General features: G+C 45.2%; 1 protein-coding gene across 3 annotated transcripts in view; it reads right to left on the minus strand.

Moving 5' to 3' along the window:
* LOC117024856 (NXPE family member 3-like) overlaps positions 1–9,129 on the minus strand; it is a 60,169-nt gene extending 51,040 nt beyond the window's left edge. For all 3 annotated transcript variants that reach the window (XM_033110471.1, XM_033110470.1, XM_033110468.1), the window contains exon 1: positions 9,024–9,129. The gene's annotated coding sequence lies outside the window, so the exon portion shown is untranslated. The remainder of the gene's footprint in view (positions 1–9,023) is intronic.
* Between the last annotated feature and the right edge of the window lie 2,350 nt (positions 9,130–11,479).

The following is an 11,479-nucleotide window of genomic DNA, read 5'->3' on the forward strand; positions in this document are numbered from 1 at the left end:
CTCTATGATTATAAGAACACATGGAATTATCCAGAAAATTTCCCTTTCACGGAATTAAAAGTTTTCTGTATTTAAGAGAGAGAGAGAGAGAGAGAGAGAGAGAGAGAGAGAGAGGAAGAGAGAGAGAGAGAGAGGGAGAGAGAGAGAGAGAGAGAGAGGAAACATAAAAATGGAGATAGAAAACAAAATAAACCAGTCAGAAACATAGGATACAATAACCGAAATGAAGAATTCATTACAGTGAATCAATAGTAGATTATATGAAGCAGAGGATCCAGTCAGCAATTTGGAAGACAAGGTAGCAAAAAGCACCCAATCAGAACAGCAAAAAGAAAAAGAATCTACAAAAATGAGGATAGGGGCCGGCCCGGTGGCTCAGGCGGTTAGAGCTCCATGCTCCTAACTCCGAAGGCTGCCGGTTCAATTCCCACAGGGGCCAGTGGGCTCTCAACCACAAGGTTGCCAGTTCGATTCCTCGACTCTCTCAAGGGATGGTGGGCTCCGCCCCCCTGCAAACTAAGATTGAACACGGCACCTTGAGCTGAGCTGCTGCTGAGCTCCCGGATGCCTCAGTTGGTTGGAGTGCATCCTCTCAACCACAAGGTTGCCGGTTCAACTCCCGCAAGGGATGGTGGGCTGTGCCCCCTGCAACTAGCAACGGCAACTGGACCTGGAGCTGAGCTGCGCCTGACACAACTAAGACTGAAAGGACAACAACTTGAACGGCACCCTCCACAACTAAGATTGAAAGGACAACAACTTGACTTGGAAAACAGGCCTGGAAGTACACACTGTTCCCCAATAAAGTCCTGTTCCCCTTCCCCAATAAAATTTTAAAAAAAAAATGAGGATAGTATGAGGGACTTCTGAGACAACATCAAGTGTAACAACCTCATATCATAGGGGTACCAGAAGGAGAAAAGAGAGGCAAAGAATTAAAAACCTATTTGCAGAAATAATGATGAAAAACTTTCCTAACTTGGCAAAAGAAATAGACATACAAGCCCAGGAAGCACAGAGTCCCAAACAAGATGAACCCAAAGAGGTCCACACCAAGTCACATTTAGTACCCATTTGACATCATACATATGTATTACAATATTATTGACTCTGTTCCTTATGCTATACTTAACATCACCATGACTATTTGGTAACTACCAATTTATATTTCTTAATTCCTTCCCCTTTGCCACCCAACCCCCAACCCCCTTCCATCTGTCAAAGGTTAAAGGTTAAAGACAAAGAGAGATCTTCAAAGCAGCAAGAGAAAAGCAGTTAGTTATCTACAAGGTAGCTCCCATAAGACTGTCAGTTGATTTCTCAACAAAAACTTTGCAGGCCAGAAGGGATTGGCATGAAATATTCAAAGTGATGAAAAGCAAGGATTTACAACCAAGAGTACTCTACCCAGCAAAGCTGTCATATAGAATTCAAGGACAGATAAATAGTTTCCTAGACAAGAAAAAGTTAAAGGAGTTCAATAACACAAAACCAGTATTACAAGAAATATTGAAAGGACTTCTTTAAGAATAAGAAGGGGAAAAAAAGGGTAAAAAAATATAATAAAATGACAATAACTACATATCTATAAACTGTTATTTTAATGTAATTTGGTTAAATGCTCCAATGAGAAGACAGAGTTGCTGAATGGATAAGAAAACAAGGACCTTATAAACTCTGCCTACAAGAGACTCACTTCAGATCGAAAGACCACACAGACTGATAGTAAAAGGATGGAAAATATATTTCATGAAAATTGAAATGCAAAACAAACAAATACTCAAACAAAAAAAAACTGGTGTAGCAGTACTTATACCAGACAAAACAGATTTTAAAACAAAGGCTATAGCAGGAGACAAAGAAGGACCCAGTAATCCCACTTCTGGATATTTATCCAAAGAAACCCAAAACACTACTTGGAAGGGACATGTGCATCCATATGTTCACTGTAGCACTATTTATAAAGGAAACAAACTCATAGATACAGAGAACATTTTGATGGTTGCCAGATGGGAGGGAGCCTGGGGGTCAGGTGAAAAAGGGGAAGGAATTAAGAAGTACAAATTAAATAGTCATGGGAATGTAAAGTATAGCATAAAGAATATGGTCAATAATGTTGTAACAAGTAAGTATGATATCAAATGAGTAATTTTTCGATTTATAGGAGTGATCACTCAGTAAGTAATATAAATGTCTAATCACTATGTTGTACTCCTGAAACTAATATAATATTGTATATGAACTGTAATTTAAAAAATATTTAAAAAACAAACAACAACAACAAGAAACTAATGCGACATTTTAACCTACAAAATTCCTACATATATTTGGGTCTGTTTTCATACTACCTATATTTGGATTTTTCTCTTTTCTTCCATTGCTTTCTCTAAGTATTAATATTCCAGTATTGCATCATTTATATTATGATAACTGAATAATTATAAGTGCTACTGCTCGTATGGTGCTTACTCTGTGCCAAGATCTATTCTAAATACATTACATTTAATCGCCATGACAACCCCGGGTCATTACTATTATTATCCCCATTTTACTGACGAGTAAGTTGAGGCACAGAGTAATAGTACCATTGTGCCAGAGTTGACGCATCCAGGGTTAACTTCAGGAGCTCAGATTTTATGCTCTTCACCTCTGTGCTTTAATATGTAATACGGCAAATCTCCTTTCATTGAAAATTTTCTTTAAAATCAATTTTGGAGGGTGTTGGGACACAAATAATTAATGCCTCTAGCCCTGTCCTCTCTGCACTATAAATGGACACATCCAAATTTCTGGTGGACATCTCTACTCAGATACAGCACAGGTATCTTAAATATAACCTATCCCAAATTAGAGGAGGTCTCTGACTTCCTGTTTCCTGATGCACTAAGTGGTTTCATCGCACCCTCCTTCACCCAAGTTGTAAATGTGGGACTTCCTCCTGCTCCCTCACCCCTACATCAATCCAATCCCCAAGTCTTACTGTCCCCTCTTAACCTTTTCCAGAATCTGGCTCTCTCCTTGCACCCACAATGCCACTGCATTAGACCGGCTCAAGCCTGGCTCTATCCCTTCCCCCACAGACTGATGTATCTGCAAGGTAAAGTGAGGTTGTCCCTTGGCTGCTTCAAGTTGCTTCTGGGATTTGAGGCTCTTGGGTGTGATTTATAGTGTCCTCTATTCCTGCCTCCTCCAAAACACTGAGCTGCTTACAGCTCCCAAAATGGTTTCCTCTGCTTGGAAGAACAGTGAACTTTGCACCATGCTCAGCACTTCCCTGGCTAACTCCTTTTATTCTTTGAGACTTTCTGCCGGTGTCACTTCCTCTGGGAAGTCCTCCTTGATTACTCCTCTTCCATCCCCAATGGGGCAACTTCCCCCTTTCCTGCCTTACCGACTGAGTTTCTTCAAATCAGCACTTCTGCTTTACCTACTAGTATCTCCAATCACAAGCCAGGCCCTAGAAAATGGGCATTCAACCAATGTTTGCTGAGCTGAGCTAACTTCCATCTGCTCTCTCCTGACTTTTTCAGGGTAGACCCTCTCCCCCCACGAACCAAAAGGTGAGCACTGATGAGAAATGATTACGTCAAGAGACAGAACTTGAAATGATCAGATTAGTGGAGAGGGGTTGCTCTGGAGCAGTGGTTCTCAAACTTGCTCGCTCAGAGACCCACTGAGCAGACTGTTCTCACTGCAGAGTCCCACGTCCAGACCTCACCCGGCAGGGATTTGCATTTTTAACGGGCACCAGTGGTCATTCTGAGCAGGTGGGTTTTCAGAAACACCCAGTTGGGAAGCTTGGCAGGGAGCGGGGTCTTTGAGCACTTACCTTTGCTTCTCTTCCACCTGAGATAGACCGTCACTCCCAAAATTGCAATTTTGAGCACAGCGCTGAACAGTGCCACGGCGACCACAGCTTCTGTTCTCAGGGGCCAAGACCCTGAGCTCCTTTTGTCCCCAGAGACACTGAGGCCATCGGTCGTAGCGGCAGTTTTGGTGGGGCTTTGGGTGGTTTTCTTGGTGGCTGAGAAGACATGAGAAATAAACAAATTCTCCCCTGGAGGACTGGAGGTATCTGGGTGAAACTGTCACACCTTGTTCCCTAGTTTGGGGAATATTGGGGGTGGGGAGCAACCCTCTGAAGCTCTCACACAGGGAAGGGAGTAACAATGTGAAATGCTGAAGGCTCAGAATCCACATCACTCAGTTTAAATCCTGACTCTACCACTGATCCGTGGTCTGACCTCAGAACCTCATTTCATCACTTACAAACAGTAAGTGATGAACTCTAACTTACATTCAATTATAACGCAGGGTTAAAGAATTTTATTGTGGTAAAACACACGTGACAAAATTTAGCACTTTAGCCATATTTAAGTTTATAGTTCAGTGGCATTAAGTATATTCACATTGTTGTACAACTCTCACCACTATCCATCTGCAGAACTTTTTCATCTTCCCAAACTGAAACTCTGTCCCCACTAACCAACAACTCCTCATTCTCCCCACCCCAGCCCTTCATAATGTCTAGTCTACTTTCTGTCTATAAATCTGCCTACTCTAGGGATCTCATCTAAGTAGAATCAAACTGTATTTTTCCTTTTACAGGATTGTGTTTTTTTAAAACAATTTTTAATGTTTCCTTGATATCAAATTTAATTGCAGATTAAAAAATTACAAGCAAGAATGTACGATGGGGTAAAGACAGTCTATTCAATAAATGGTGCTGGGAAACCTGGACAGACACATGCAAAAAAATGAAGCTGGACCACCTCCTTACACCATATACAAAAATAAATTCAAAATGGCTTAAAGACTTAAATGTAAGATCTGAAACCATAAAATACCTAGAAGAAAATATAGGAAGAAACTTCACAGACATTACCCAGAGTAAGATTTTTACTGATATATCCCCTCGCACGAGGGAAGTAAGAGAAAAAATAAACATGTGGGATTATATCAAACTAAAAAGCTTTTTCACAGCAAAGGAAACCATCAATAAAACAAAAAGGGATCCTACTGAATGGGAAAAGATATTTGCTAATGCTATATCTGATAAGGGATTAATATCACAAATCTATAAAAAACTCACTCAACTCAACTCCAAAAATACAAACAACCCAATTAAAAAATGGGCAGAGGACTTGAAGAGACATTTTTCTAAAAAGAACATACAGGTGGCAAACAGACATATGAAGAAATGCTCAACCTCACTAACCATCAGAGAAATGCAAATAAAAACCACAATGAGATACCACCTCACCCCAGTCAAAATGGCTATCATCAATAAATCAACAAACAACAAGTGCTGGCGCGGATGTGGAGAAAAGGGAACGCTTGTGCACTGTTGGTGGGATTGCAGATTGGTGCAGCCACTATGGAAACAGTATGGAGGTATCTCAAAAATCTGAAAATGGAACTACCCTATGATCCAGTAATTCCACTCCTAGGTATCTATCCAGAGAAATCCAAAACTCTAATTCAAAAATCTTTATGCACTCCTATGTTTATTGCAGCACTATACACAATAGCAAAGACATGGAAACAACCGAAATGCCCATCAGTAGATGACTGGATTAAGAAACTGTGATACATTTATACAATGGAGTACTACGCAGCCATAAAGAGAAAGAAATCGTACCATTTGCAAACAACAAGGATGGACCTAGAGAACATTATGTTAAATGAAATAAGTCAGACAGAGAAAGATAAGTACCATATGATCTCACTTATATGCGGAATCTAAAGAAAAGAATAAGTGAATGAACTAATCAGAAACAGTTTTGGAGACAAAGAGGAAAAACTGAGGGTTGCTAGATGGGCGGGGGGAGTGGGAGTAAGGGGGAGGGTGAGGGGATTAGAAAACAATCAGTAACCACAAGATGGCCACGGGGGTTTGAAAATTAATCTGGGGAACGTAATTTAGTGGTTACCAGAGGGTAAGGGGGTTGGGGGTGGGAGATGAGGGTAAGGGGGATCAAATATATGGTGATGGAAGGAGAACTGACTCTGGGTGGTGAACACACAATGTAATTTATAGATGATGTGATGCAGAATTGTACACCTGAAATCTATGTAATTTTACTAACAATTGTCACCCCAATAAATTAAAAAACAAAAAATTGTGCAGTGCAGAAACTGAGGACATTTACAATTCACATTACATGCTTCCTGTTTTCACTTTATAATACAGGCTATCAATGCAGACTATCTCTAAAATCATTTTACGTTTTGAAATTCCAAAGTGTTTTCAAAAAAACTCATGACAACTATTCTAAGCACAGTTTACTCATTATTTTACTGCTAAAGTTTTATAATTAATATTTGCATGAGAACAAATTAATATGTATATTAAAATAGGCCCTCTAGTTAAGTAGATTTTTATAGAATTCTTTTACATTGATTCTACTCCTTATTTATGTCCCAGATGAATTTCAAGGGAAAATCTTTCATATTCTTTTGGAATATTCTGTCAACTCTTTCACTTTGCTCCACTGTCAAGTAATTTTTCCAGTCTCCGATGTCATCTTTGCTCAAAACATGTCCATCATTTCTTCTTGTCCCAACTTCGTTATGTATAATGTCATCATAGTTTGCATTTGGATCAGACTTCATGTTCTCGAATGTAGTCTGCTTCACAACAGCTTCCACGTCCTCTTCACTCAGTTCTTTCTCAAGAAAATGGCTGATTTTAAGCACAGAACTTTTGAGGTCCATTTTCATTTCCTCATACATCATAAACAGAATATTGAAGTTGTGTCTATACTTGTACCAGTTTCTGATGTGATCAAACCAAAGGCTTCCTACCACTTTTCCATCTAGAAAGTTTCCCAAAAATTCTTCCATATTATTTGTAGCTGGTGTTGTGACCATCAAATTTGAAAAATGCAAGTATGAGGTCAAAACATCCTTGGGATTTCTGTAGATATAAATAATCACTATAGTATCGCTGGCAGCTGGGTTGGAGACACAGAAAACAGGATCCACACAACCTGCAACCTGCTGTCCCCTTCTCTGTCAACCAACCAACCCCACTTGCTAGCTGCAATCCGCCTTGCTAACTGCAATCCGCACTTGCTAGCTCAGCCACCATCTTCTTGCTAGCTCCCTACAGGATTGTTTTTTAATGAATGAGAAAACATGTGTAAAACTCCTAGTGTATACTGGAATGTGATTTTAAGGTTAAATTAACATTTAAGTCCTAGAAACAGCATGGTGGTCAAGATGGGGCAGTGGTTTACCCAGGGAGGGCAGCGTGGGGCTCAAAGAGTGTCCTTCCCAGCCGGGAGCAGTAATTCATCACTGACTTATTAATACTTTAGAATTACCATTGTGCAAGTGATTATGAAAAGCAAACCAAATTAGTTAATTGTTAGTTTTCTAAATAATATTATACGGACAACAGACCCACTCATTGCCAGCTCCTGGGAGACAGCCCCTCCCCCACTGCCCTGGAGACAGATAAACCCAGGTTCAAGTTCTGATGCCCACTTAGTAATTAGGAAGGTCTATTAATGCAACACCCCCCATTCTTAGGTTAAAAATGGGGAAAAACAACAAGATGATCAAGTCAGAAGGTGAGGCTGATCGGCTCATGGTTAAGAGAGGAGACTCTGGGGTTCAACTAGGTTCAAATCTCACCTGCATCACAAGAGCGACTTTGGGCAGGTGTTTAGGCTCTGCAGGCCTCAGTTTCCCCATCTGGAACAGGTATATGATAGCAATACCTGCTGTTATTGTGGGGTTGTGCAGGTTAACTAGCGCGATGCAGACCAAGGTGTCAGCCTGGTCGTGATGCACAGTAAGCGGGAGCTGCTGTTATTGCTGCTACAGAGGGGCCTCTAACGACCAGGACAGGGGAGCAGGATCAGAGTGGAGAAGGGGACAACACAGGGCCTCTTGTGGGAGAGGTGGGGACCGGGGGGTCAGCGAGAGGCTAGGAGGGTAAGAAGGATGGAGACAGGAGGAGGGAGATGGTGAAGGGGAAGAAAGAGATGGGACCAGGGCGGGGAGCATTGGAGGCCGTGTTCTGGGGAGCAGAGTGGGAGAAGGAAGCAGGTGGATTGGGAAAACAGGTGATGGGGTGTTTCCAGGGAATCGGGGGCTCCTCAGAGCGTTGTTGGGACCTACTGTGTGTGCCAGGCTGAGCTCATGTCTGTGGGGAGGCACAGGTATGGGAATAGCTGGGCAGGAGTAGCGACGAGGGACAGGAGTTTGAGAGAAGGGTCAGCAAGAGTGGCGCCTGGACCAGGCCTGGTGGATGAGGGCACCAGTGGCCTTCGAAAGCTTCACCAGGGCAGCTGGACTCACCGGGGGTGATGACGAGGTTGGTCCCAGGGACGCACTGCCACATCACCTTGCTATGATTCCGGGCTATCAAGCGGACTTGGCAGAAGTACACACTCTTGTCCTGCCTCCGCAGGTTAGAGATCTGGAGGAAGCCGCTCCTCCCGTCCTCTGTCCAGTTCAGGGAGAGCCGGTTCTTGAAATTCTTATGGATGAAAGATTGAGTCGTGTTGTAGATGGTCTCCCCATGGAAGTGTTTCCATTTCCAGGATATAGTCACGCTGAGAACACTGGGTAACTCCCAGGGGTGACAGAAGGAGAAGGGGATCTGGACGGAGCCACCTTCAGGGGCTGAGAGTTGCTTTGGTTGGCTGATTTCATAAAGATACTGTGAATTGCACTTTGTTGCACGACCTGAAGGCGGGAAGGAGAGGGAGAAACCTCAAATTGGGGGTGGTGATGGGTGCAGGACAAAGAGGTAGCCCCCGACCAGCTGGCAGAAGTGTGACAGATGGTAGGACTGGTCCTCTGGCAGGGTGTCCTTCTCTCCACACTAGGGGTTAGTGGGAGGGGGAGCGGTGAGGGCCCCAGCACTGTGGGACCAGCCCTTTGCTTGTTGGGGACAGGAGGCCTGGCCGGCCACCCCAGCAGACCCCTTCTCCAGACACCCAGCATAAGCCCCTCCCAAGGGCTCCCCCATGGCCCTGGGCAGAGCCAGGCTGGTCCTAGCCACTCACCAGCCTGTAGAGACGCCAGCAGCAGCAGCAGCAGCAGCAGGGTCAGCAGCAGGGGCAGACCCATCGCCTTGCTCTCCTCCAGGGAGATGAGAAGACAAGCACAGACCTCAAGGCCAGAGGGAGGCCCCGCGGAGGGGCCACCTCAGGACGTCTGCGCAGCAGGAGAGGGACAATCAGGCTCCTTCAGAGGACAGAGGAAGGGTGGGGCCTTCCCCAATTTGATGCCCCAGAGTGATCAGCACTTCCTGTATCAATCTGGCTTCTTGTTTTCCTCTATTGCAAAAGGGCCTCCCTTGTGGTCAGTGCAAAGGGAGCCATGATGCTGGTCTCCAGCCTCCATCTTCACACTGAAGGGCGTGATCCTGACCTTGGCTTGTTGGGGCCTCTCCTCTCCCACCTCGGCTCCCTGCCTCTGCCAGCGCCCTCCTCATCTTAGTAGTCAGTCTCCATCTCTCCCTGTCTCTCACTCTCTCTCCCTTTCTCCTCTTCTTTGAGTGTCTCTCAGCCTCTGTTTCTCTCTCTCATCCCAGGCAGAGGGGCAGCAGGAGGACCAGCTCAGGCTCTTTTAGGAAAGGAAAGGCGCCCTGAGTCTCTGCCCAGCTACAGCCCCTCAGAGGGAAGGAGGAGGGAGCCTCTGTGGTCAGATGCCCTCGGGCGCCATCTCCAGCACCAGGGGCACCCAGCTTGCTCTTGGCCCTTCTCCCTCCCCTGCAGTCCCCAGGGTGGACCAGGCCCACCAGGCTAGGTCTGTTCCCATGGGCAATCTCACACCCTCCCTGAGGTTGAGAAGTGAGGGTGGGCTCACACTCCCACCTCCCTGGAGAGTGGGCCTCCTGGAGGCCATGCCTCCACCTTGGGCTCTGCAGGGCCCTCTGTCCTCTCCACTCTACAGATGTGAGACCAAGGCTCAGGGAGGTTCTGCCCCAAGTCCATGACTGAAGTGACAGGTGCGGGACTCGAACTGCAGTTTCACTGACTCCACAGATCTTTCTGCTGCTTCTGGATGCTTCTGTGTGGCTGCACCACAGAATCTCTGGGCCTTAGGTTCTGAGTGCAGACCTCTGCGGGTGAGTCCCAGAGGCTGTGTTTCTGTAATGCTCCTAAGGTGATTCCATGAACAGCTGTTAGAGCCCTGGCTAATGCAGAGCCTTCCTTGGACACAGGATGAAGACTCAGAGCAGTAATGATTCACCCCAGTGACAGTCCCTGGGACTGTCTCCAATGAGGGCAGTGCCAGCCTGTGACTGGTGGTGGATGGGCTGAGCGATTGGGGGCTGGGACCATTGGTGACCTACAGGGCTGGCTCCATAGGAGGCCCTGCCCACCCCTCTGCAGGATGAGGTAGGCATCAGCCTACTGCATAGACCGTGGGCATGGGAGGACATGGTTTCATCAGAGGAAGTGGCCTTGATCTTCTAGAGGTGGAAGCAGCAGACCGACTTTCTTTTTCCTTTTCTCAGTTTCTTCCCAATCCTAATAGCTTTCTTCTAAGCATTTCCCACAGTCCGCCAGGCAGCCCCCGCCCTCTCTCTGTGTCTGCTTTTCTTACCCCTCCTCCAAGGTCCAAGAAGAGAGGTTCCAAATTTTCATGGAATCCTCTTATTTGAGTCAGGCCCTAAACATCCATTGCCTCATTTTCAGCTTTACAATGTTCTGTAGTTGGTATATCGTTATCTCCATTTTACCCTTGAGGAAACTGAGTCACAGAGCCTCGATGTCATGCAGTCCTCTGGGCTGTGAAAGATGCTTGGGTCAATTGGTAAGAGCTGGAAATGTGGACAGAAGAGAGGACAAGGGACCCATGGATTCTCAGGGGAACTCCAAAGGGTGGCCTTCCCTGTCTGCGGGGTGACTCCTGGGTTCTATGCCTGCCGTGCCCCACTAGCTGTGGGACCTGGCTGGATAGTCTCTTCTTTTCCAGGCTGCCAGAGGAGGGCGCTGGACCCCCCTACGGGTCATCCCTGCCCGTTCCATTGGGCAGCACAGACCATTTAAACAGGTTCTGGGTTATCTTCACAGAGTACCTGCTGTCCAGGTGCCTCGGGTCCAACTGCTCCCATGTATTGTCTCCCTAGATGCAAGCTGTGTATTTCATTGATCACCATGAGTGTGGAATTTTAAGGTGTGATTTATACCTTTTGACGTCCTTCACCCATTTCACCCAAGCCTCATAACACACCCTTGGCAACCACTACCTCTTCTCTGTAATCTGTGAGCTCATTTTGTTGTTCTTTTGCTTTGCACATATAAGTGAGATCATATCGTGTTTGTCTTTCTCTATTTGGCTTATCTCACTTAGCATAATGCCCTCATTTTCCACCGATGTTGTTGCAAATGGCAAGATTTCTTTCTTTTTTGTGGCTGAAAAATATTCCATATATACCACATCTTCTTTATTCATCCATGAATGTACACTTAGGTTGCTTCCATGTTTGGGATATTACAAATAACGCTGC

The sequence above is a fragment of the Rhinolophus ferrumequinum genome, chromosome 7 (assembly GCF_004115265.2).
Source record: "Rhinolophus ferrumequinum isolate MPI-CBG mRhiFer1 chromosome 7, mRhiFer1_v1.p, whole genome shotgun sequence".
Taxonomy (NCBI): domain Eukaryota; kingdom Metazoa; phylum Chordata; class Mammalia; order Chiroptera; family Rhinolophidae; genus Rhinolophus; species Rhinolophus ferrumequinum.